Below are 24372 nucleotides of genomic sequence, written 5' to 3'. Positions count from 1 at the left end.
TGTACTATTTACTGTCAATCTGCCTGCTAGAATTAAAGTATCACAAGGGCAGCAATCTTTGATTTTCTGCACTAATGTATCTTTTTTTTTTTTTTTTCTTTTAATGGGTGAACCTGTGGCATATGGAAGTTCCCAGGCTAGGGGTCAAATTGGAGCTGCAGCTGCAGCCCACATCACAGCCACAGCCACAGCAATGCCAGATCTGAGCTGCATCTGCAACCTACACCATAGCTCATGGCAACACCGGGTCCTTAACCCACTGAGCGAGGCCAGGGATCAAACCCATGTCCTCATGGATACTAGTTGGGCTTGTAACCTGCTGAGCCACAATGGGAACTCCTGCACTGATGTATCTTAAGTACCTGGAACAGTGCCTGATATACTGTAGGCCCTCAAAAAATATTCACGTACTAAATGAATGATCTGTACTATAAATAGATACCTGTTTGTAAAAGAGCATTATATATGGATAGGTACCATAAATATTAGGAATTATAATTTTCATCTTTCTGAATTTCCCCAATTGATTTTGAATAAAATTGCTTTCATCTGATATATTTCAGGTTGTTAAGCACTTCACATGTTAATCTATAATCCCCTTCATTATCCTGCAAGGTGGGCATTTAAAATGGATATTACTACGAACTCATAGGGCTAAATGAATTAAAGAGAGTCAGTGCTCACTATATGGAAGCTGCTGTTCTCTGCCCACAGTATAGATGTGAAAACTGAGCCCAGAGAAGTGCCTTGCTTACCCAGCAGAGATGTAATCTCTTTCTTTTTTTTTTTATCATGTCTCTTCATTCTTGGTTCTTCTTATTTTTAAAAATGTTATTGAAGTATAGTTGATTTATAATGTGTTAATCTCTGCTGTACAACAAAGTGATTCCATTATACATATACACACATCCATTCTTATTTAGATTTTTTCCCCATATATCTAGAATATGGGAAATCACAGAACACTTGAGTTCCCTGTGCTACACTCAGAGCTGTAATTTCTGAAGGCGGTGCGGCACCCCATCCCCCACATTCTGCTGCATCACGTGCACGCACACAGAGGGCAGGAGGGAAGTCAGAGCAGCTGACTTGCTGTCTCCAGTCCAAAATGGCTCTGCACCAAGTCCAAGCTGCAGGCCAGTTATACAGAAGCCCAAACAGGAACAGGCCCAGGTGAGATTTAAGAGCTAGGGCTATTGGGATGAGCCAGGCCAAGAGTCACCAGGAAATGCTGCCTGTCATGAAGCAGAATATGCCAGAGGGATCCCCAAAAAGGGCAGCTGAGGATCAGAGTTCAGGCAAGCAAACCCCTAGCCATGGGAAGCAGTTACCAGGGCAACCAGAGCATTGCTAGATGATGGGCCATGGGCCTGGGACCCATCACAGCTGGGGCAAAAGGCATCTTCAAGATACTGACCGAACAGGTAGTCAGAGCATCTGTCCCACAGCCCAGAATTTGCTAAACACACAACACCAAGGCCTTCACACTCAGTCACAGGTTGCCAACTTAAAATTTTTAGTATTAAAGAAAGTTGATTTTTAAAAGTTTGTTGCCAATTCAGTCTAAGCTCTTGGGAGACAAAAGCCAAGGATCTGCACTGCCAGGATTTTCTAATCTGAGGTCAATGCTCAGGAAGATGAGTTTTCATTTGCCTCCCCTCCCCCGCTACGAGTATTGAGATTTATCCTGTCATTACAGCCCAGGGATGATACAGTCTCAGGGATCATGAGGTTCACGCTGGGGACTTGTCAGTCAGGATAAAGCATGAGATCAGCAGGACAGAGACAGAGAGGAAGAGTCTCCTGGCCAACATGGAGCTAAGTAAGATGTGGTCGTGATGCTTATTAAAACCTTAAAGCCAAATTCTAGCACCTTTACCAAGGCTATAAGGTCTTCTGAGATTTGACCTCATTTCCTGCCACTCTAACCCACACCAGCCTTCTTTCTGTTCCTTGAATGTGCTGAGGATCTTTCTACTTCAGGGCCTTTGCACATGCTGCCTCTGCAGCCTAGAAAGCCTCTGTTGCCCTAGCAGCAGCCAATACTGATCACTCTCCAACAATCCCTTCCCCCTCAACCAAGTTCATCTGTCCTGCACTCTCAGCATGTGCTTCTTTCACAGCACTACAACTGTAATTAAGTGTTATTTGACAAATGTGTGCTTACCACAAGAGTATATATTCTGCGAGGCCTGAATCTGTTTACCAGTCTCCCCTAGCTCCCAGCACACTTGGCACATAACAGTGCTAATAAACCTTTATGAAATAAATGCAAAAGCAAAAAACAAAAAAAACAAACAAAAAAAAACCAAAGAGTTAGCTTTCCTGAGCCCACTATACTTGGCATTGTTACCAAGCTTTTTGGATGCAGTGTTGGGTCAGTGCAAATTGCCCCACTATTTGTAACCAGTGCCTGAAAGGAGAAATACATGTGTCAAACATAAAACAACCAAAAAGGCTGTTCTGACATAGTAAAAGGAAAAAAACAAAATAAAACACACACACAAAATCAACACTGCTGGCCTAAAGCTGAGCTGGAGAAAACAAGCCAGGGCCATCCGCTGCCACAAAGTTATTACTGCTCGAACAAGTTAAAACAATGAAACATATCTCTGAAGCACTGAAAATCTGCTTATTATTAATGTTTTGGCTCAAAGAAAGGAAAAGAGAATGCTTTCAAGCTCTAATGATATGCTTTGCTCTGTTAAAAATAAGACAACAGGCTCAAAATGGGGTTGGTCATGCTAAGCCCCATGTCACCAAACTGAAATTTACATTTTGGGTTCTCCCTGCAATGGAATCGTAAACTAGGTATTGGCTTAAATATCTAGTATAGGAATAGACTGAGGAGCACCAGTTAAGTAATCTGCCTGACAACCCCCATCATCTTCTACAAGGAAAGGAATCTTGCGATAACCAACCCACTTTTTTGCTTCATATAATTTCCTTGCTCTGTTCCCTTCGTCATTAAAACCTCTCACTTTATATAACTCTTTGGAACTCCATTCCATCTGTTAGATAGGATACTACCTGATTCATGAATCACTAAATAAAGCCAGTTAAGGTCTTTAAATGTGCTCAGCTGAATTTTGTTCTTTAACCTTTTTTTTTTTTTTTTTTTTGCTTTTTAGGGCCGCACCGGTGGCATAGGGGTCTAATTGGAGCTGTAGCTGCCAGCCTACACCACAGCCACAGCCACATGGGATCTGAGCCACGTCTGCGACCTACAATACAGCTCAAGGAAACACCAGAGCCTTAACCCACTGATTGAGGCCAGGGATTGAACCTGCGTCCTCATGGATGCTAGCCAGATTCATTAACCACTGGACCATGATGGAACTCCTTGTTCTTTAACCTTTAAACTCCAGGGATTTGACCTTTGTCTTCTGAGAGCCTTGAGTGAATTGGCAATAGACTTTTAAAAATTAAAAAAAATTTAAATACTAAAAATATAAAGTTGTCACCATGTGGATGTAGCATAAAGCCCTGTGTTGGGGGTTTTATAGATTCCATTTCTGTATCTGTCCTCCTTCCAAGCGTCCCCAGAGGAATCCACTCTCTGTAACCACTTTTCAGTTTCTTCCACTGTCATCTCCCTCACTCAGCCTCCTCTCAGGCAAAGCTGATCTGGAGAAGGTTCTGGGCTGAGTGAAGCACAGCTGGGCCTGTGGCCTGCTTCCACATCCATAACTATGGGTGGTTTTGCTTCCTGGTACGCTGACATGTGACCCATCTCATAGGCATACACAAGCCCTTCCCCCACCAGCCAACCAACACTTAGATGGAAAAGGTATCGTACTGTGGGCTTAAATGGTGGTCCTCAGCAGAGCCACACGTCAGACTCCCCTGTGGAAACTTTAAAAAGAATATGAACCAGGGGACATGGCTGACACTGAATCAGTTTTAAGAACAGAGTCTGGGCAGGCGGGCTTGTTGCATCCCACTGAAAATTACCCAGGTTTGTGGTGCACACAAGCTGGCCCAGGACTTGTAACTACGCTATGGAGAAACAGGTCACTGTGTCTCCTGCTTGTGTTGGAGGCCCTCTGGCCAGCCTTCCTGAGGGCTGCTTTAAAGTGACATTGACATCCCACCACAAATGCATTGACCTCCCCAACTTGACTGACTCGTGTGACAGGAGGAAGTTCACCTAAATATCCAGCTATGTGCTACGCCTCCAATGCCAAACCAGCACATCTCTATGCCTGGTACCGTTCTACATACGTGGTTATACATCATTCTGACGAAGCCTCACAGCAACCTCATTTGTCAAATGAGAAAACCAAGACTCAGAGAGGCTATGTAACCTGACCAAAGTCATTCAGCCAGTGAGAGGCAGAGGTGGAATTAAGCCCTGGGCAAGATGACTAAAAACCACACTCTCCGCTGCAGGTTCAGGAGCCCTGGGAAGGAAAGCACTTAGCCTTTCCATGTTTTGCTTGGTATCAAAGGCTTCTATGCTCCATGACCCCAGTCCACCTACTAGTGTGTGTACACTTGACCATGGGTAGCCTGGACTTGAGCAGGCACCACATGGGGAGAACAGGTCATGCTCTGTGGTACTCTGGGGCGGGGGGGTACTCTGCTCGGCCCTGCACATACCCTGCTGGGAGGGGCCATTTCTCTAAAATGCTTAAAAATGCCACATGGACCACACGGTGGCTCTGGGGTGAACACTTCAGGGAAATTCAGACTTTTCTATTTTTGATTTATTTTCTTTTAAAAAATGTAAGCTTCAAAGTAATAGATGGCATTCATAAATATTATCATTTTCATCCATTTTCACTTTAAGGTAATATTTATTAAATGCCTACCACCCACCAGTTACTGAGTGTAACACAAGGGCTACCACAAGAAGTGGGTACAGAAGGGGCACAGGAGAGAGATTAAAGGTACTGAACTAAGATACCCCAGAACACTATTTTAGTCCACTCAGGAAACAGGGTCCCCCGAAGGACAATCTAGGATAAGGCAGCCCCCATCTAGTCTGGCACCACGGCTAAGAGCCAGAACTTTGGTGTCAAGTGGCTCTCGTGACATTCTGGCTGTGACCTTGGGCAAGTCTCCTGAACTCTGCACCTCAGCCTCTCCATCTGCACAATGGAGCAAATAACAGAAACTACCACATTAACCTGAGGATTAAATAATAATACCTAGAAAGTGATTAACTTACTGTCTGGCACAAAATCCAGCTTAATAAACATTAGCTATTTTTAGTATAACAAAATAATTACTGTTATTTTTTTCCAATTAATTATTATCAGTCTCAAATGTCCACAGCAGCAAGTATTACCAAAGTCTTGGCCCCAGGCCCCAAATCTAGGGACTGTGAAATTCCTCAGTGGCAAAGACAAGTGTTCTACTCCACTGTGCGCTGAGGATCCCCCCCACCACCCCCAGTTTTTAAGACCCCAGAAGCGCTCATTAACTCAACATTCTTCCGTAAGGCAGAGAGCAGTTATTACATCCCAGCCTTAGCTCATATGTGGGCATTCTGTTACAAGTATCATGGAAATGATTTCCCTTTCTTTAGCGGCTCTGTTTGGTAGCATTTCTTCCCAGCCTGTGCAAGAAGGCACTGAGAACTTAAAATTATTCAAGTTGGCTGCTAGCAATTTTCCGGTAAAAAGCTTAATACAGAATGAAGCTAAAATAATCTAAGACCCAGACTTAAATCATCTACACATTTCCAGTCTGTGCCTTTGTCCTCTTAAGTCAGAAGGTCACTCAAGTTTGGCTACAGAAACAAGGCTAGGTTCTGTCCATTTATGGGGTCATGTGCCTGTTTTAGATGCTGATACCCTTTTATTGCCTAAAAAAGCCTCCCCTGTGTTCTGCTTCATCCCCTCTCCTATCTCTTTAGACTCCTGGCAGACCACATTTGCTCCTTTGCCCTCACAGCAAAGGGATTTGTGGGGGGAGCACAGTCTTGAGACCTCCTCTTTCTTTAAACTAGAAACTTAATACTATGTCAGTCTGGTTATGATTTATTTTAGAGAATACTTTGATGTTTTGGTTTTTAGATTTTAAAATCCTTTTAGTTTATTTCTCAGTTTAATAGGTTCATTAGGTTGTGGTTTATTGAGTAAAAAATAAATAAATCTGGGTTCAGTTTGGGGTTTTGCACATTTATGTGCTGATTCTGGGTTTTGGTTCAAGCTCCCACTGAAGTTCCTGATTAAAATTTTTGACAACTGTCAGATGTAGTTAAGGGTTCCAAGCTCTTTTCCCTGTTCCCAGGGCCGTCCTTTCTCCTCCTGTAGAGTTAGTCACCTTTATCCTCAGAGGTAGAGCTGGGGCCCTGATCACACACTCCTCAGTTCAAACTCCAGTCCTGCCACTTAAGTAGCTGTGTGAATTTGGACAGGTTAATTAACATCTCAAGACTTAAAAAAAAAAATCTATTAAGATGGATATAATAGTGCAACTTAGTTCTTAATAGGATTAGAAGAGACCATCCATATCAAATGAAGTATCTCATTCCACTGCTCTTTCACCCTGATAATTTTCCATGAAAATTCCAGAAAACAAAACAATTCCTACAACTCTTTTCTCTAGCCCGTCTCATTATGATAACAGAAACCAACTTAATGCTTGTTGGTTGAAAGGGCGTTGGAAGCAGGGGTCATTTGGAAGTGGGGATTTCCCTGGGGCTGCAGGGGAGAGATGAGTGGCCTGGAGAATCTCTGGCTTCGAGGGCATCCCGGGAGCCTGGGCGACTTAGGTCCGGTGGGCTGGACAGTCAGGAGCTACCGGGCTCAGGCCAAGCCAACCCCAGGACAAGGGAAGTTAGCCAGAACATATTTGTGGAAGGTAAGTGCAAAAATAACTGTTTAGCAAAGCAAGGGACTGTGGGTACTACACCAAGTTTTCCTATATTAAGGTCTTTGGAGAATGTTAATATAGGTAATGTAATGGAAAGAACAAATACTCGCTTTTAAAGAATACATGCAAAAAAAAAAATACAAAGTACACGCACCACAATATAATTAAGCCAATAACTGTATATTGATGGATGCAAACCCAGTGATTCTTGTTTGGGGAGCCCTCCATGCCTGTTAAAAATAATCCCCAGTGCTCTACCAATACTGCTGTGAAGAATAAGCAGAGAAAAGGAGGCTAGGGCTCTGAACAACCAGAGGGGGCTTCTACCCCTCCAGTGACCTCTCGAGGTTCACAGGTTGCTCCTTCCAGTCTAATAAAGGCACTGAGCAAGACTACCCTCGGACTCTTATCTCAGCATGGATAAGATTCTTACTCAGTGTCTTCACATACAGAAATAGTCAAAACATCGAGGTGGTTGGCCTCCCCAGTGTCAGGAGACAGGGTGGGGGAAGGCAAAACATTTTCCAGCCTGAGTGCTCTGTTTCCTTCACACCTTCAATCTATTCCATCCTCACCTCGCTGGGAAGGGGGTCTTCAAGCCCAATAAGGCTAGTGATGCTCTGAGTGGCGTTCAATCACAGCAAGAAGAAGAGGAGACAGGGCAGAGTCCTGGACCAGGAGAGGTGGGGCTTGATGCAGCAGACTGGGGGAGGGAGGCCAGAGGGGAAGGGACCCAGGGCTCCCTCTTGGGAAGGCCTCAGTACTGATGCTCTCCCTAGGAAACAGGACCCCAGATGCTGTACCACAACTCCGGGAAGGTCCGGCTCACTCTATCACTGAGCCCCACTCTGCTCTTCTAAGTGTCAGGGGTATAATAATAGGGTAAGTTATGGAAGTAAATTCCCCAAGGCAGATCCTAACTCGGAGAGCCCCTCTTAAAAACAGGGCCTTCAGATAGAGCCTTTCTCTGGCAGCGGCTTTTTCAGGGGTGTGTCCTGCGGTTCCTTTGTTTGAGGACCAGACTCCATCCCCAGTGCACACTGCCACGTCCACAAGATGGTGCTGAGTCCACACAAAGAAATGCTCTCAGGTCCTGAGGGACTGGGAATCCAGTCCCCCAAGCCTTTCTCAAAACGGGCAGATGAGTGACCCTCACTTCAAAATAGCAAAAAAAAAAAAAAAAAAAAAAAAAAAAAGATAACCAAAAAGCAAAGAGAGCAAGCTTCTCAGTGGAGCATGTCTTTTAACTCCTTAATTTGCCACAAAGGGATTCTAGAGATTCTTCAGACCAGGGGTGGGGACCATTCCACCCCGTGTGGGAATTTCCTCCTTAGAGGAGCAATCCTGCTGAGGAGCCCTCAACGGTAACCACTGCCACGTGACAGCCCTTGGAAGGTTTACTCTGCAAGGGCCCTTTCCTGGGCGTAAACATCTCCCATTCCTTCAACTACACCCCAGCAAAGAGAATTTTGTAGACAAGGAAATTTACACCGTTTAGACCAACTCCCTCGTTTTCAATGTGAACAAACGGAGGCACAGAGAAGCAGGATGACTTGCCTAAGGTCTCATTGTGTGACCAAAACAGGTTTCTAGACTTCTGGCCCTGTGCACCTTACAACACACCATACTCCTCAACTGGCAGTTTCTGGGACCCAATCGCTAATAGCGTGATCTTAGAAAGTACTTGAGCTCCCCAAGCCTCAGTCTGTCCACATTTAAAATGAAGCAAATCAGACACACCACACCTCATGGGGTGCTTGGAGGATTAAATGAGAAAATAGGAGCGCCCAGGTCGTGCAAGTGCACAACAAACAGTAAGTGTGCAACAACTGATTAATATACAGACTGTGTGTGGGGGGGTGGTGGGAGGGAGCATGGAATTCTGCATTCTTCCCTTGTGTTCTTCGTCCTCCTTGACTTCCCAACTTCCAAGGCTGAATTTTGTTTTTTTTAACTGAAAATAAAAAATTCACTCATTCTAGTTAAACTGAATTGTGTTCATTTGGCCCATTATCTCTAATCTGTTGGAGTATGTTAGAATGATAATTCCATCTTAAAATGTACCTACTGATTCTTTAAACATGATAAGCTGACTCCTGCTGCAGAAACATTCAGGTAAGTGTAGGGTGGTGATGGCTGTTTCCTAGGCTCACCTCTGGAGAGCATTTCGAGATCAGGACTGTTATACCGACAATGACTTAGAAAGTAGTCTTCAGTCTATTAGAATAAAAAAGATAAAGCCTCAGTTCACCTTTAAAGAGGAAGGAGGTTGAAGCCACATTATTGACCCTATGAGAAGAAGCTCCAACATGTTAATACATTAACAGGTTTGGAATGGGAACAGACCTTGGGATAAGTGAGCTCTTGCACTGAGACTCCAAAACTGCAGAGCTGCTGGGAGTGATATTTTGGGGAATAACCTCTAAGTAAAAGAACAAGATGTCAAGCTGCTGGAGCAGATCTGTGGTCCCACGGCTGGTGCTCGGTTACAGGTGGCTCAATGCAAAAAACCCTGGCCATTACATTCTCTAGCTCCATTGTATCAATAAGCACAGCAAGACTAATTTTCCAACCACTCATCTCATCCCCTCATCCTAACTAATTCAGATCACTTGTCTTTCAGCGGCTCCCTTCCCAGCATACCCAGACCCTGCCCCACTAGGGAATTCAGCCAGCCTGCAATAGTTCCAGGGCCCGTATCTGCTCAGGCTGAAAAACAGGGCCTTTCCCATCCCAACTCTTCCCAAATGCCAACTCTCTGGACCTAAACATAGAATAAAGACCTGAACACCTCACCTTATTCCTGTTTAGCCCTTATAAACCACTTATAAATCACTTTCATACACACCATCTTCTCTTCTTGCTCACAACACCCCTGTGGGCTGTGCAACAATATTTCTATTTCAAAGATGAAGGCACTAAATCTCAGAAAAATTAAGCCAGAATCCCAATACCACATGGCTTATAATTGGCAAGGTTTGGTTTTCAACACTGATCTTGTGACTTTGAGTCACAAACTCCTTCTAGCATACTTTAGAGAAAGACTCTACTCACATAGTTCCAAATGTCAGTAAATACAAGTCACCATCTTTTTTTTTTTTTTAATTTCATAACTGGACTCGTGGCATATGGAAGTTCCTGGGCCAGGGATTGAATTCAAGTCACTGCTGCAATCTATGCCACAGCTGTTGGTAATGCTGGATCCTCTTAACTTCCTGTACCAGGCCAGGGATCAAACCTATGCCTCTGCAGCAACCCAAGCCACTGCCATCAGATTCTTTTTTGTTTTCCTTTTTAGGTAGGGCAGCATCCATGGTATATGGAAGTTCCAAGGCTAGGGGTCGAATCGGAGCCACAGCTTCCGGCCTACACCACAGCTCATGGCAATGCAGGATCCTTAACCCACTGAGCAATGCCAGGGATCGAACCTGCATCGTCCATGGATACTAGCTGGGTTTGCAACCTACTGAGCCATGGCAGGAACTCCATTATCTCATCGTTTGATTGATGTTCAATGGTTGTGTATGTTTTATGCCAAATTCAGTGTCAAATGTGTATCTGCCACTCAAAAAACTACATATCATTAGCTATTTTTAACAATAAGAATGATTTTTTCTCCCAATCAGCCTATATCACATCGGCATACTGCTAACCAGGTGGTCTATGCATTCTATTTCATATTTTCTGCCATTGTGCATTTCCTGACCACACAGAATTTTGTGGACTTCATTCTGTAAAGTGGGAATGATACCTGAGTTGATTGCTGTGATAGTTAAATAAGGCAATGACTATAGAGACCTTGGCAGCAAGTGTTCAATTAATACTGTAACATATACTACTGCTAGTACAACTTCATTATATTCATTAAAACCAAGTAGAGTTTTGCTTTCTTTTTTTTTTTTTTTTTTTTTGTCTTTTGTCTTTTTGTTGTTGTTGTTGTTGTTGCTATTTCTTGGGCCGCTCCCGCGGCATATGGAGGTTCCCAGGCTAGGGGTTGAATTGGAGCTGTAGCCACTGGCCTACGCCAGAGCCACAGCAACGTGGGATCCGAGCCGCGTCTGCAACCTACACCACAGCTCACGGCAACGCCGGATCGTTAACCCACTGAGCAAGGGCAGGGACCGAACTTGCAACCTCATGGTTCCTAGTCGGATTCGTTAACCACTGCGCCACGACGGGAACTCCCCGAGTTTTGCTTTCTTAACAAGTGTCTGATGAGCTATCAGATGGCATGGTACAATAATTCAGAGAAATAGAAAAATGATTTCATACTCTTGGGCTTGTTTAATCCTTTCCCTTTTTATTTCTTTCCCTTTTCAGCAACCTCCACAGTCCAATGGAGGAGACAGACATGCAGACAAATAGCTCCTCCATGATGAAGAAAGTGCTCTAGTGAGCATGCCCAGGACTTGGAGTTTGGGGGCGGAGAGTCAGGGAAGGCGAGGTATTCGAGAGGAAAAAAGGCATTCTATTCTAGGGAGAGGTCAAGCAGAGGCAAGGAGGCAGGAAATGAAATGACACCTTTGAGGAATGGCCAAGAGGTGGAAAGTCTGCTGCTCGGGGCGGGCGTGGGCAGGGCCAGATGGGAGATGGAGGGAGAGACTGGCAGGGACCCAGTCATGAAGAGAGCATCATGATGACATAGAGGACTTGAACCTCTAGCCTGGTAGCTCTCAACCCTTACCTGAATATTGGAATCACTTAGAGGATCTTGGAGTAAATAACAACAACAATACTCAGGCTCCAACTCAAGATTCTGATTTATTTGATCTTGGTTTTTCTAGGCATTGGGATTTCTTTCTTTCTTTCTTCCTTTCTTTTTCTTTCTTTTTCTTTTTTTAGGGCCACACCTATGGCGTATGGAAGTTCCCAGGCTAGGGGTTGAACTGGAGCTGCAGCTGCTGACCTACACCACAGCCACAACAATGCCATATCCAAGCCGCATCTGCGACTTATACCTACGCTGGGTCCCTTACCCACTGAGCGAGGCCAGGGATTGAACCCACATCCTCATGGATACCAGTCGGGTTCATTACCACTGAGGCACAAGGGGAACTCCAGGTATTGGGGGTTTTAAAAAACAAAACTCTCCAGGTGATTCTAATGTGCAGCCTGGACAATGGTGCTTCACTTAAAAGATTTGAAGCAGGAATTGTTTGACAAATCTGCAGACAGGTCATTCTGGGAGCAGAAGGGGTCTGGAAAGAAGGCAAGGAGACAGGTGGGGATGACAAGAAGAGAAAGGAGTGAAAGCTATCTGGGTAGAAGAATCAACTAGTTGGAAATTCGAGGAGAGAAAGGGAAGAATGAAGATTTCCATACCTGTTCTATTGTCTAGAATTGCCTTTAACAGGCAGGGAACCGGATCAGAGACCTGGTCTTGGAGGAGGAGAATGAAGTCTGTGCTCCTTCTGAGGCGCCTGTGAAGATGCATGTGGCACACTCAACTAATGGGCATCCACAAGGGACTCTGATGCTGAAAGGAAGCTGGGCTGAAGGCTAAGCTGCATGGGACACTGACACACAGAAAGTGGCTGCACAAAGGAACATGGACAATGCCCAGGGGAAGGGAAGAAAAGGAAATGGGACAAAACCAGAACTTAAAAGGACTACTGATACTGAGAGGGTAGTGGATGTAGCAGAATCACCTGGAGATCCTTACTAAAAATTCCATTTCTTGGTGCCACCCCAGACTGACTGAATCAGAAGAGCCAGAGGTGAGACCCCAGAAACTGAATTTTCACAAGTTCCCAGATACTTCCGGATCCAGGCTAGATATGACACTATACCTGTCTGTTACAATACTGCCATAACAAACCACGATATACTCAGTGGCTTAAAACAACAGAAATGTGTTCTGTCGCACTTCTGGAGGCCAGAAGTCCAAATCCCAGGTGTTGGCAGGGCTGTGCTCTCCATGAAGGCTCTGGCAGGGAGAATCCTTCCTTGCCTCTTCCAGCTTCTGGTGGTCCCAGGGTGCCTGGGCTTGAGACTGCATAGCTCCAGCCTCTGCTGCCATCTCCACATGGCCCTCTCCTCTCTACATTTCCCTCTTCCGTGTACCTCTTATAAGGACACTTATCAAATTTAGGGCTCACCTGATAATCCAGGATGGACTCATCTCGAAATCCTTAAAAAAAAAAATGTACATCTGCAAACACCCCTTTTATTCCAAAAAAAAAAAAAAAGTCACATTCACAGCTTTGGGGATGTAGACATACCTTTTGGTGCTACCAGACACCATGGCAATACATCTGGGTAGGTAGGAGAGAGGCCCGGGGTCCAGAATGCCAAGTTCCCCAACAGTGGTAGGAAGAGGTGGAAGAAAGCAGGAGAGAGAGCCATTGCAGTTTCTACTAAGCATAGAGCTCTATTTCCAAGTCATGTGCAGCCCTAACGACCCCAGGCCATCAAGTGTTCATCTGCAAATACTACACGGAACAGAAAAAAATCATCACAATCACAAACTAGCAAAATGCCAGACCGAATTACCCTCAAAATACAGGCGGGAGCTTGAATGGCTGAAAAGGCTTTTAGTTAATTTACTTTCTAAACTAAATGAATTTGATATGAAGCTAGGTGTTCATCTCTAAGATACTGCGGCCATTTTCTCCTCATGACTGTCCAGTCCAAATAATGAGTCACCATGGCAGCACAGGATTGGTTATTTCTATTTTTCAAAATGTTCCTTAGGACCAGGGAATACTCTCTGTCACCAACATTCAAGAAGGTTCAGCAATACCTCCCTTCTCATCATCTACCAGGGCCCCAAAATCATGGAGTGCCCTCATTTTTACAATGATACATGTTCTACTCTTATTTTTTCTTTTTTTCTATTTAGGGCCGCTCCTGTGGCATATGGAGGTTCCCAGGCTAGGGGTCTAATCGGAGCTACAGCTGCTGGCCTACGCCACAGCCATAGCAACGCCTGATCTGAGCCTCGTCTGTGACTACCACAGCTCACGGCAATGCCGGATCCTTAACCCACTGAGCAAGGCCAGGGATTGAACCCACAACCTTATGGTTCCTAGTCAGATTCGTTTCCGCTGTACCATGACAGGAACACCACATGTTCTACTTTTAAAGTTCTACATCATTACCATTTGTGTCGGCTCCCTGACACAAAAAGATTGTCAGTCCTCTCACATGAATTTCCCTTTTTGGCAACAGGGTTTGCATGGCCAGATGGTCAATGTGGAGATGGGGGGGAGTGGAGGCAGAGCATGGAGGGAGAATCAGGTACTTAGGGTTAAAGTCACAGCCTGGGGACAAGAGCCTTCAGAATCAGATTCTTAGTGTGGTCAAAACACCCCATCTTCCATCCCTACAGTAGAATGTAAAAAGCACACCCCTCCCCAGCTTCCACCCCACGACTATCTCACAGCACTGCCGAGCTAGAATATCTACGAAGACCAATCTCTATGCGAGTTGGTCTCTGTTTTTCACCACAGCACCTAGAGCAGTGCTTCCCAAACATTAACATGCAGGAGTGAGCTGGGGATCCTGTTAGGTGCATTTCTTGACACAGTTGGTTACATATGTGTGGTCCGTCTTTATTTATGTCAGAGTGGAGATGGTGGAGGTACACGACCAGGTTTAAGGAAACCAAAGGTGTGCTGTCTTCTGGGGAAATGACAATCATTAAAATGGTTATGATGATGACGTCAATGACAATAAAAATTAATATTTTCTGAGCACTTTCTACATGCCAGGCCCTGTGCTAAGTGTTTCGCAGACATTATGACTCACTGAGCACCAAAAAGAGCTGATGAAAATGAGAGTGATTAAAAGATGTTTAGAAAAAGGGAAGGCATTATAAATTCTAGGATGTGCAGGTCAATTGAGCGTCAATAGAGAGCACAATTGTCACACTGTCCCCGTCTAGGACCAATTAGGAAGGCGCTAACTGCCTGATATTTCAGAACGCATCCTTGGGCCAAGCAGGTCAATAACATAGACCAGGTATATCAAAATAAGCCTGCTGTCCTCTGCTGTCACTCCACGGCCCCCCACACCATCCAGGTTGGCCTCTGCAGGCAGGCCTCCATTCAGCTGCTTTGGGAGTGACATGCCTGGATAAGGAGGGGCTTCCTTTGGTGGGTCCTTCCTGTTTTGTCCTGGGATGGGCCCACTAAGCATTGGGCAGCTTAATCAAGGCTGCTCTGCCCAACGCCTCCCCCATGTCCTTGGCCATACAAACTGTGGACGGCTGCTGAGTCTACTAACAGATCACTTTGCCTGTATGAGATGGACACACTTCGCATTCAAAGTAGCTCCTTTATTTGCTGTGACATGGAGAAGGTTCAGTGGCCGTGAGTTTTTCTTGGGCTGGGTCTTGGAGCGCTTCAAGCCCAATGCTTTGCAGGAAAAGACTGGGCAGGTTGCCACTGAGGAAATCCAGCCTGGTGGATTGAGTCAGATGTTGTTGCTTTACAACTGCTATGCAAAGCAGCAGTCCAGAGGCTGAATGCGGCCTGCAGGCCTGTTTCATTAAGCCCCACAGTATTTTAAAAAGTTTTAATACCCTCCATTTTGCCATGATCTAACCATTCCATCTTCCTATACCAAGCCCACACTGAACATTCATATTACCATCCTGTTCCTGTATGGATCTGAATTTTAGACCTTAATCTATAATGGCATATGGAGAGATCTCTTAAGCCTCTAACATTTCAACCTCTGTAACTGCAATGTCCTCCTAAAATGTACTTATTTATTTTTACAGCTCTACCTGTGGCATATGGAAGTTCCTGGGCTAGGAGTTGAATCAGAGCTTCAGCTGCCAGGCTATGCCACAGTCACAGCAATGCAGGATCTGACCCACATCTGTGACCTACACCACAGCTTGAGGCAATGCCAGAGCCTTAAACCGCTGAGCAAGGCCAGGGATTGAACCCACATCCTCACGACTCTAGTCGGATTCTGAAGTACCACAGGAACTTAGCCACCACAGGAACGCCCACCCTTCTAAACTTTAAATGGTGAAATACCAATATTCAAGCTTTCAAAACTACCAAAGTGTCCCATCTTAATGAAGAAGAAGAGGTGCTAAGAAGCTTTAACATGGAATATATCCAGGTCATATAACATTTCTTCAGGATCCCTCCAGTTCATTTCCATGTGGAAAATGTCCTACTATATGAGTCCTGAGGAAGTGGCAGATAGCCAACGTTTCACTTTGCTTCAAAGTAGTTTTAATGATGCAGTGTGTTCAAGCTGCAAGAAGGAGATGATGACTCTTAATCAGGCCCCCACCCAATCAGACTCACACTCTCAGAGGTACCTAGCTCTCCATCTACAAAGAGTTCCATACGCATCACTACCATGTGATACAATGAGGGAAGCAGTAACTGCTGAGAACACATAGCTCCTTACCGGGTCAGAGTATTCGGAATGGGTATCACCCTCCATTACTGCGTCATACAAAAAACAATTCTAAAAACTAGATCACAGAAAGAGAGCCCGGATATCAGACAATGGAGTCAACACAATAAAATATATCCAGCAAGATCACAAGGGTCCTTGGGGCATCTTAGAGAAGTACTCAGCAGAACAATGGGAGTCAACCCGAGGAAGCAAATCCCACTCAATGAACACTGGGGTGGCAATGGGAGGAGAGAGTTGATCCCCTTGGTCTAAGCATCTGTCATGCTGGTGGGCACATCCTGGAGAAAAGCTGCTGATGCCCTTGGCTTGTTCTGCCACATCTCCTCCCCACCATCAACTGACAGCCCCCCGTTTGCGGTGGCCCCCCCACCTGGATGCACACACAAAATGCCAATGTACGGAGATCATTTTTACGACCTGGGCTCTCGGATATTTACTTGAGTCCCTGCACATACTTTCCTTGCACACACATTTCCTTCTCCTCTGTTTTCCACAATCCCTCCTCCCATGTTTTCCATCATTTCTCTTCCACCTCCCATTTTTCCAGCTTGAAGCCACCGCTGGCAACACTGCAATCTCTGGACGGAGGCCAGGCATGGCAGCACAGATCTCTGAGGCAGCACGGGATTGTGAAACCGTCACCTCTTCCTAGGGCTCGGGAGATGCAAAACCTGCCAAGCTGTCAAAGCAAGCCCACTGACTGGCGTACGCATGACCAGGAGCACAGAGGCTTTTCTACACCATGGACATGCTACAGAAACTCTAGCCAGACACACAAAGGGATGAAGACGGTTTAAACAAAAGAAACTGACTGGGGAGAACTGTTGGGCTGGGAGAGGGAGGAATACTATAGGTACTCAGTTCCCTTTAGCCTTTGCCAATTTCACCCTGAAAGAAATTTGATTAAAACTAAATGAAGGTTTCTGGCAGGATGCATCCAACAGGTGCCCTGCTCACCTGTTTTAGAGTGAAGTTACCTGGGGATGAGGGGAACAGAGAGCAATAACATCAATAAATGTGTTGCCTGCCCTTCAAAAAAAGTAAGAGTCCCCAAACAAACCCAAACCCACACAGATAAAACCCCCCAACAGCCTGTTTAGAAAAATTATGCTTTAAATACACTGATCTTAAAAAAAAAAAGTCTGAAGAACAGGCTGTTCTGTAGAACAGCTCGAGTTTCTGCCTGTGCTTTCATTTTAGAAAACAAATGCTCATAGACGCCACAGGGGGAGGAGTTTAACCCAGGGATTCAAACTCACAGAAAATGGCCACCGCCACCGGGCTGCAGAAAACCTGAACACAACAAACAAGGCACTCAGGGGACCTTCTGGGAACACAAGGCACTTACCTGTCACAAGAGTCACTGTCTAGAGACAGATAGAACCTTTCTTTCCGACCAGTAACACAAATCATGGCCTCCAAAGTATTTGTTTGCTGAACACCAAGAGGACTAATCACCCGACTTTTATTACTCTCCCTGAGCCAGGGGACCTCATGGGGGGTGGAAAATAGGTCATTTTGAATGTAAGGTGGATGCCAGGATTGGAGGTAAGGCTCCTGTTTAAGCTTCCTCAAAGAAAGAAATGAAAAAGACCTCGAAAAAGGATTTCCTAAAATAGAGAGACGCGCAAATCATCTTATCAGAAATGCCTATCATCAAATAGAAAAGAAGGTCTTAAAATAGATCATTCGAACACGGCACAAAGCTTTGGAGTGATTTCCTGAAAAATGTCAAAACTGAAAAAAAAAAAGACAAAAACAAATAGTAAGACTATTAAACAACAAAACGAGGTAAGAATTCACTTCGTAGTGTCTATTCACATAAGAAAAAAAAATGTTCTCCCAGGTAATTTAAATGCTGCTGCACAAAAAAGTCAACATAGGATATAGTGGCTAAAGAAACTCCAGAACTGTTAGACCTTGACAGGAAAAAATTTAAAGGTCAGACTTTTTTTTTTTTTTTTAAACCTGATTTAGCACAGCACCCGGGGTAGGCCGGTTCTCTAATGTATGAGCAAAACCCCATTCGGGGCTTCATTTCACAGCCACGTCATCCCTTTTTCCGTCTACCTCTGTGCCCTCTGCTTTCTCAAAGGGGTCCTCCCGCCCCTTCCTGTTTTAAAGCAAAAGTAGAATGTGCACTCGTCCAAGGGAAGAGCAGAACACACAACAGGACGTAGTCACAGGCACCTGGGATGCAGGTATGACTGGCTGCTTCCTCCCCCGATGAGCATCTTGCACCCTGTGACCTGAGTTCGAGTCAGAGATCACAAGACCCGAATAAATAGGTTTCCCAGCAGAAACAGACCAGAAGGCCGAGTAGCTTTTGAAAACAGAAAAATCCTCACTTTGGTCTAGAAGTGAATCAGCCTTCTACTAAAGCGAGTCAGCAATCTCCATGCTTACATGAAAATGCATATACGTTTGGGGAGACTGATTCTGAACTCCAGTCTCTCTTGCCTGGCAAGACAATAAATGCAGCTTTGTTTTTACTGAGTCGGTGGGCTTCTTATCTACTGGTAATCAACTCTGCAAGGGATCAGAAGTTGTTCTAACACCCGAAAAGAACACAAACAGCACGGGGACCTAGAAATGATATCCAACTCACAAGGCAGGAAGTGGTAGCTCCCACCTCTCTCACCTTGCACAAAGCCGGCCTTCAGGGGTTGCCGAAATAACCCCAGGATGTCCCTCTAGCACTTGAAGAGCCACTGGATCTCCCATGACAACAAGGCACCTTGTGATAGACACGCGCACAGGAATGGCCCGCAACTAGGGGTGCTCGAGCCGAGTCTTCCTCTTCTTACTCCCTGAGAAAATGCTTCCTTCCTCTCAAGTCTAAATTATTGTAGACCTTTGCCATTCTCATTTCAATAAGAGAGGGAAAATGCTTTAAAAAATAGGAAATAGCCTCCTGTCTCTCCCGGTTTAAAAAGAAATCTTCTTGGCTACCTTACTTCACAAGACTCCACGGGCTTTGGTAGGATGGACGTTTGCCTTGCACTATCCTTCTAGCAGTGGCTGCTACAGGCCCAGCAGGCCCTGTGGGCTGCTCTCCCTAACAGAACAGTTCTAGTACCTCTTCAGGCTTTGCTTGCCGACAGCCATATCCTGCTCTCCTGCTCATGTGCTTTTAGGACGGGACCTACCTGCTTCTGCAGAGAACGTACTGGAACAGCACGGGGACGCTGGCTTCTGTTCCCAGTTTGCCACTAGCTATGTGACCCTGAGCAAATCCTATGACTTCCCTGCACTTCCGTTCCCTTATCTGGAATGTGAAGAGGTTGGGCTAGTTTATGTCTAAGGTTCTTTCTAGCCATAAAATTTAAAAATATCATTCCCTACCTCCTATTCTGTCACCTTTTGATTGATTTCCAGCCAGTAGGAAGCCTTACTTCCTCCAAAGCAGTCTCTCCCACCCTTAACATCCATGCACTTTCCTCCAAAGTGTGTGGAGCAAAGGCAGGGCCCAGTACTGGTACCTCTCTGAGGACAGTCACAGGGAGCTCTGCAGTTGGGACCTCTGGCGGACCTCAGAGTTACCATTTGCCTATCTCAGCACCTCTGCTTTTCTGCTAGAGAGGAAACAGAATGACTGCACCCTGAAGCTGGAAGGAACTTTTGCCATCATTGAGCCAAACCTGCTCTGGTTACAGGTAAAGAAATCAAGCCAGCAAAGTTACATGCCCTTCTTTCCCAAGGTTGTACAGGGGGTCACGGGAACAAGTCCCAGGCCTTCAGTTCTGTCTCTTACACTGTGGTGTTTTTGACCTTGCCGCCCCCCTCCCCGCCCCCCGCCAACTCTGGTGTTTTCCCCTCGCCCCGTATAAACTTCCTCAGGGCCTCAGAGAGTAATCAACAAACACTAAACACCTCTGGACACCCCCTAAGCACCTGTTTTAAACTTTTTTTTTTTTTTTTTTTTGCTTTTTAGGGCAGCACCTGTGGCATATCAGAGCTGTAGCCGCTGGCCTACACCAGAGCCACAGCAACACAGGATCCTGTAACACAGCTCACAGCAATGCCAGGTCCTTAATCCACCTAGCAAGGCCAGGGATAGAACCTGCATCCTCATGGGTGCTAGTCAGGTTTGTTAACCGCTGAGCCATAAGCCACAGCGGCAACACCTGTTTTAAACTTTCAAAGTGACAGGGCGACTCTGGGAACATCTAGCCCCCCCCCCCACAGGGACAGTGATAGCTAGGGCAAGTCAAAATCTTTAATCTTATCAGTGCAGAAATCCATTGGTGTTTTTCACTTTTAGAAAAGCTTGCCGCAGCATGTGGATGGTAGATAAGAATAGGTGAGAAAGATTGGGAGGCCCCATGAGGGCGGAGTCCTGATCTGATACCTGTTCAACAGATAGTTGATATCTGTTGAACAAACTTAAGTTTGCACGTTACCTCTCCCTATTTGCTTCTTGTCAAAAATTCTGATGTTACAGTAACATCAGGGACGGGTTTCTAAGCCACAATCAGAAACAAGGATCTACTTCATGCCCTCAACACGTGGCTGGGGAAACAACGTGGGGTGTGGAGAGGGGAAGCTGGAATTGACAGTCAGATAAGAGCCCAGGGGGTAAAAATCTCATTTCTCCAACATCAGCCTCAGTACTGAACCTCTTTGCCTCAGTTTCCATCACACCAGTTTATTTGGCAGTTCTAGTCAGAAGGCTGATATAATGCACCCAAGGTATAGAAGGGACTCCATGATAGCCAATTCTGTCTTCTCCTCCCCCGGGGGCTGTTGGGTATAAACAGAGAAACCCTGCTTCTAGGCCAGGCTCCAGGCCACTGGCAATCCTGTTCCAAAGAAGCAAACTGTCAGCGGAATACCAACAATGTTACAAAATGACTCAGTATAGTTTTAATAAACATCTGCCTGTTAAGTCATCTGATTTTTAAAATTATATACAGGGGGCCATAAAGTGCAATTTAATATACACAAGTCAAATATATTTTATATTCTTCATACATAGCTTAACACCAAACATTAGAGACATTTCAGTTCTTTTCCGTGAATAAGCAGAGAAGAGAGCTGGGACTAGGAGGGGGGAAAAGGATAAGTTATTCTCTTGTCTATAAAATGAGGTTGGGGTAAATGAACAACGTGAACTAGCCTAAAAATCCAAGTCCAAGATTCGGAAAACAAGGGAAATACAATGACACGGATGTTTATCCACTGAAGACACAGAGTCCGAAAGACAAATGCATCAAAATATTTTAATGGTATGACTATGCACTGTTACTGCCATTAAATATATTATTGGATGGAGTTCCCGTCGTGGCTTAGGAGTTAACGAATTCGACTAGGAACCATGAGGTTGCGGGTTCAATCCCTGGCCTTGCTCAGTGGGTTAAGGATCTGGCATTGCTGTGAGCTGTGCTGTAGGTCGCAGACATGGTTCGGATCCCGAGTTGCTGTGGCTGTGGCGTAGGCTGGCAGCTGTAGCTCTGATTCGACCCCTAGCCTGGGAAACTCTATGTACCGCAGGTGCGGCCCTAGAAAAGACAAAAATATAAATAAAAAAGGTAAAAAAAAATGTATATTATTGGTAACAACACCTAAAGCTACAATGGTTTTGCAAATTCTGGACACAGGGACAGGGTGTCACCATTTACTCCACAGGAAAACATGCTGATTTGGGGGCTGTGTCACCCACCCTGCTGTAGACACAATGCAGACAGCAATGGTGAGGAATGGTAAGACCACTGTTCCTTGACTATCTGGGATCCATTTGTTTTTATCTTATTACTATCATCCCCAAACATGAATAATGCAAACATAAAACTTTGGGGCACAAGCACACCTCTAATAGCAACTGGATTTGAAATCAGCTTATCAAGTCTCAGGTTTACCCCTTTCCTCCGCTTCCTAGAAACTGGCATTTGTTAATCTTCATCACAGCAGTGCTTGTTTAAAATGAAAATTCTTAGGGGTCCTGCCTTAGATGTACTGAATTCAAATCTCTGTGCCAGGGACCTGAAAATCTACATTTTAATAAATTCTCCAGGTTGATTCTTTTTTTTTTTTTGGCTATTCTTATGGCATGTGGAATTTCCTGGGCCAGGGATCCAACTGCCATAGCAGTGACCCGAGCTGCGGCAGTGACAACACCAGATCCTTAACCTGTTGCACCACAAGGGAACTCCCCCAGATGGTTTCTTATCCACACCAAATTGCAAATCACTTGAACTCTCACAGGAGACGTTAGCTATCATGGGAGGGATGTGCTTTCCATGACAAAATGACAAAATTAACACATTAAAATAAGTCATAAAGAGAAGGTTTTGTGTATAGATGAACATTATGCAAAAATATATATACCTAAAAAAAAGTTATAAGGGGAAGGGAAACAGCATTTATTAATTGCCTACTATGGTATAGATCTTGACCAAATTATACATTACTCAGTCTTCAAAATAATCCTACTTGAGTTATGGTTGGAAAAAGTTAGGCTTAGAGAGAAACTTTTCTGAAGTCACAACCCTGGAAAATGGCCCAGCTAGGTTGTGAAACTAGATTTATCTGATCCCAGCCTTCTCATTCCATTGTACTAAGCTCATATGCCCATGAAAACACACACACATATACTCTCTTTCATGTCATACAACAGCCATATGTATGGTACAAGGCAAAATAAAAATTTAATTACTGTTAGAAATCTTTGCATTAACAGAAATGCAGTTTTTAAAGAACTTTCTATCAAAAGATTTTCTTTGGTCAGTCTGTTGACAACAGAATAAAGCTAAATTTTTGCAAATGAAATGACATGCTATTCATTTTGCAAGTCATAATACCTTACAAAGGAAAACACCAACAAATACGTGGTATAGCACTTGTCAATGCAATGGCTGACCCGGACCTCAACTCTCCCCCTCTTGCTCCTGACACTGCAGGCTCCTTCATCTGGGAAGTCCCCTTCTTCTTCTTTTTTTGCTTTTTAGGGCCTCGCCCACAGCATATGGAAGTTCCCAGGTCTGGGGGTTGAATCGGAACTGTGGCTCTGGCCTAGGCCACAGCCATAGCAATGCCATCTGAGCCACATCTGCCACCTACCCCACAGCTCACAGCAACACTGGATCCTTGACCCACTGAGCAAGGCCAGGGATTGAACCTGCATCATCATGGATACTAGTTGGATTCATTTCCACTGTGCCATCACGGGAACTCCGGGAACTTCTGGAAACCCCCTTCTTCTCCCTTGGGGTGGTGGGCACTAGGCTCGTGCTCTTCCTCACTCTCTTGCCAGACTTCTCTCCAGGTCCTCCCTGGGTCTTTCTTCATAAGGTTCCATCCTCAATCCTTGCCTCCCTGTCACCTCTCACTGGAAAATCTCTTCTCTCACCTCTTGGCTGCTTCTTACATCCCAGTGACTCCCTTCCTGGGTGCAAAGCCCTAGGAAACTGGGCCAGCTTGGGTCACTGCTGTGGCAGTTGGATCCCTGGCCCAGGAAACTGTCTGGGACACCATACCTCAACACTTCAAACTCAGCACCTCTCAGTGCAGCCCCTCACTTCTTTCCAAGTTACCTTCCTGGGTACCACTGCTTTGGAAATCTCGGTGTCAGCTTTAGCTGTTTCTTCTCTACTAGGATGTCAGATTATGTCAGTTCTTTCCTTTGTATCCGCTCCTTTCCCATTTCACTGCTATCACCCCTTTCTGGCCTTTCCCAAGTCCCTCCCATCCCGTCTTTTCCTTGGTGGACTGTGGTTTCCTTCTAACTGGTCTCCTTGTCTCGGGTTTCTGCCTGGCCTTTCCTTCTGATCGCAGAGCAGGTACTCAGAAGTATTTTCTGTAACATTGATAGAAAAGTTTGCAAAGCCCATTCATTCTCAGCATCTCCTTTGTTCCATCTGGAGCTTAAATTCATTACAAGCAGCATTCAAGGCTTACAATCTGACTTCTGTTACTTAATGCAATGACTGGAGCTATCGCCAATACTTTACCCTTTGAACACTCAGAGCCCTGTGTGGCTTACAAGCTAAAAGAGGAGAGATAAATAAATAAATTAATAAAAAAAAAATAAGAGGAGAGTATTTCAAGTCAAAGAAAGCCCCCTTGGAGTTCCTGTCGTGGTGCAGCTCAAACAAATCCAACTAGGAACCATGAGGTTTCGGGTTTGATACCTGGCCTCACTCAGTGAGTTAAGGATCCGGT

General features: G+C 45.0%; 1 protein-coding gene across 24 annotated transcripts in view; it reads right to left on the bottom strand.

The window, feature by feature from the left end:
• The window catches only part of ZBTB38 (zinc finger and BTB domain containing 38), a 141435-nt gene that overhangs the window by 22324 nt on the left and 94739 nt on the right, over window positions 1-24372 (bottom strand). The window contains exon 1 of one of the 24 annotated variants that reach the window (XM_021068356.1): window positions 19362-20006. The exons of 22 other annotated variants lie outside the window; for them this stretch is intronic. The gene's annotated coding sequence lies outside the window, so the exon portion shown is untranslated. Of the gene's footprint in view, window positions 1-8015; window positions 9043-19361; window positions 20007-24372 lie in introns of those variants that run through there. One more of the 24 variants, XR_002337478.1, reaches the window with a different exon arrangement.

The sequence above is a fragment of the Sus scrofa genome, chromosome 13 (genome assembly GCF_000003025.6).
Source record: "Sus scrofa isolate TJ Tabasco breed Duroc chromosome 13, Sscrofa11.1, whole genome shotgun sequence".
Taxonomy (NCBI): Eukaryota; Metazoa; Chordata; class Mammalia; order Artiodactyla; family Suidae; genus Sus; species Sus scrofa.
Note: the sequence above shows the minus strand (reverse complement) of the source record. Positions and strands in the feature narration are given on the sequence as shown.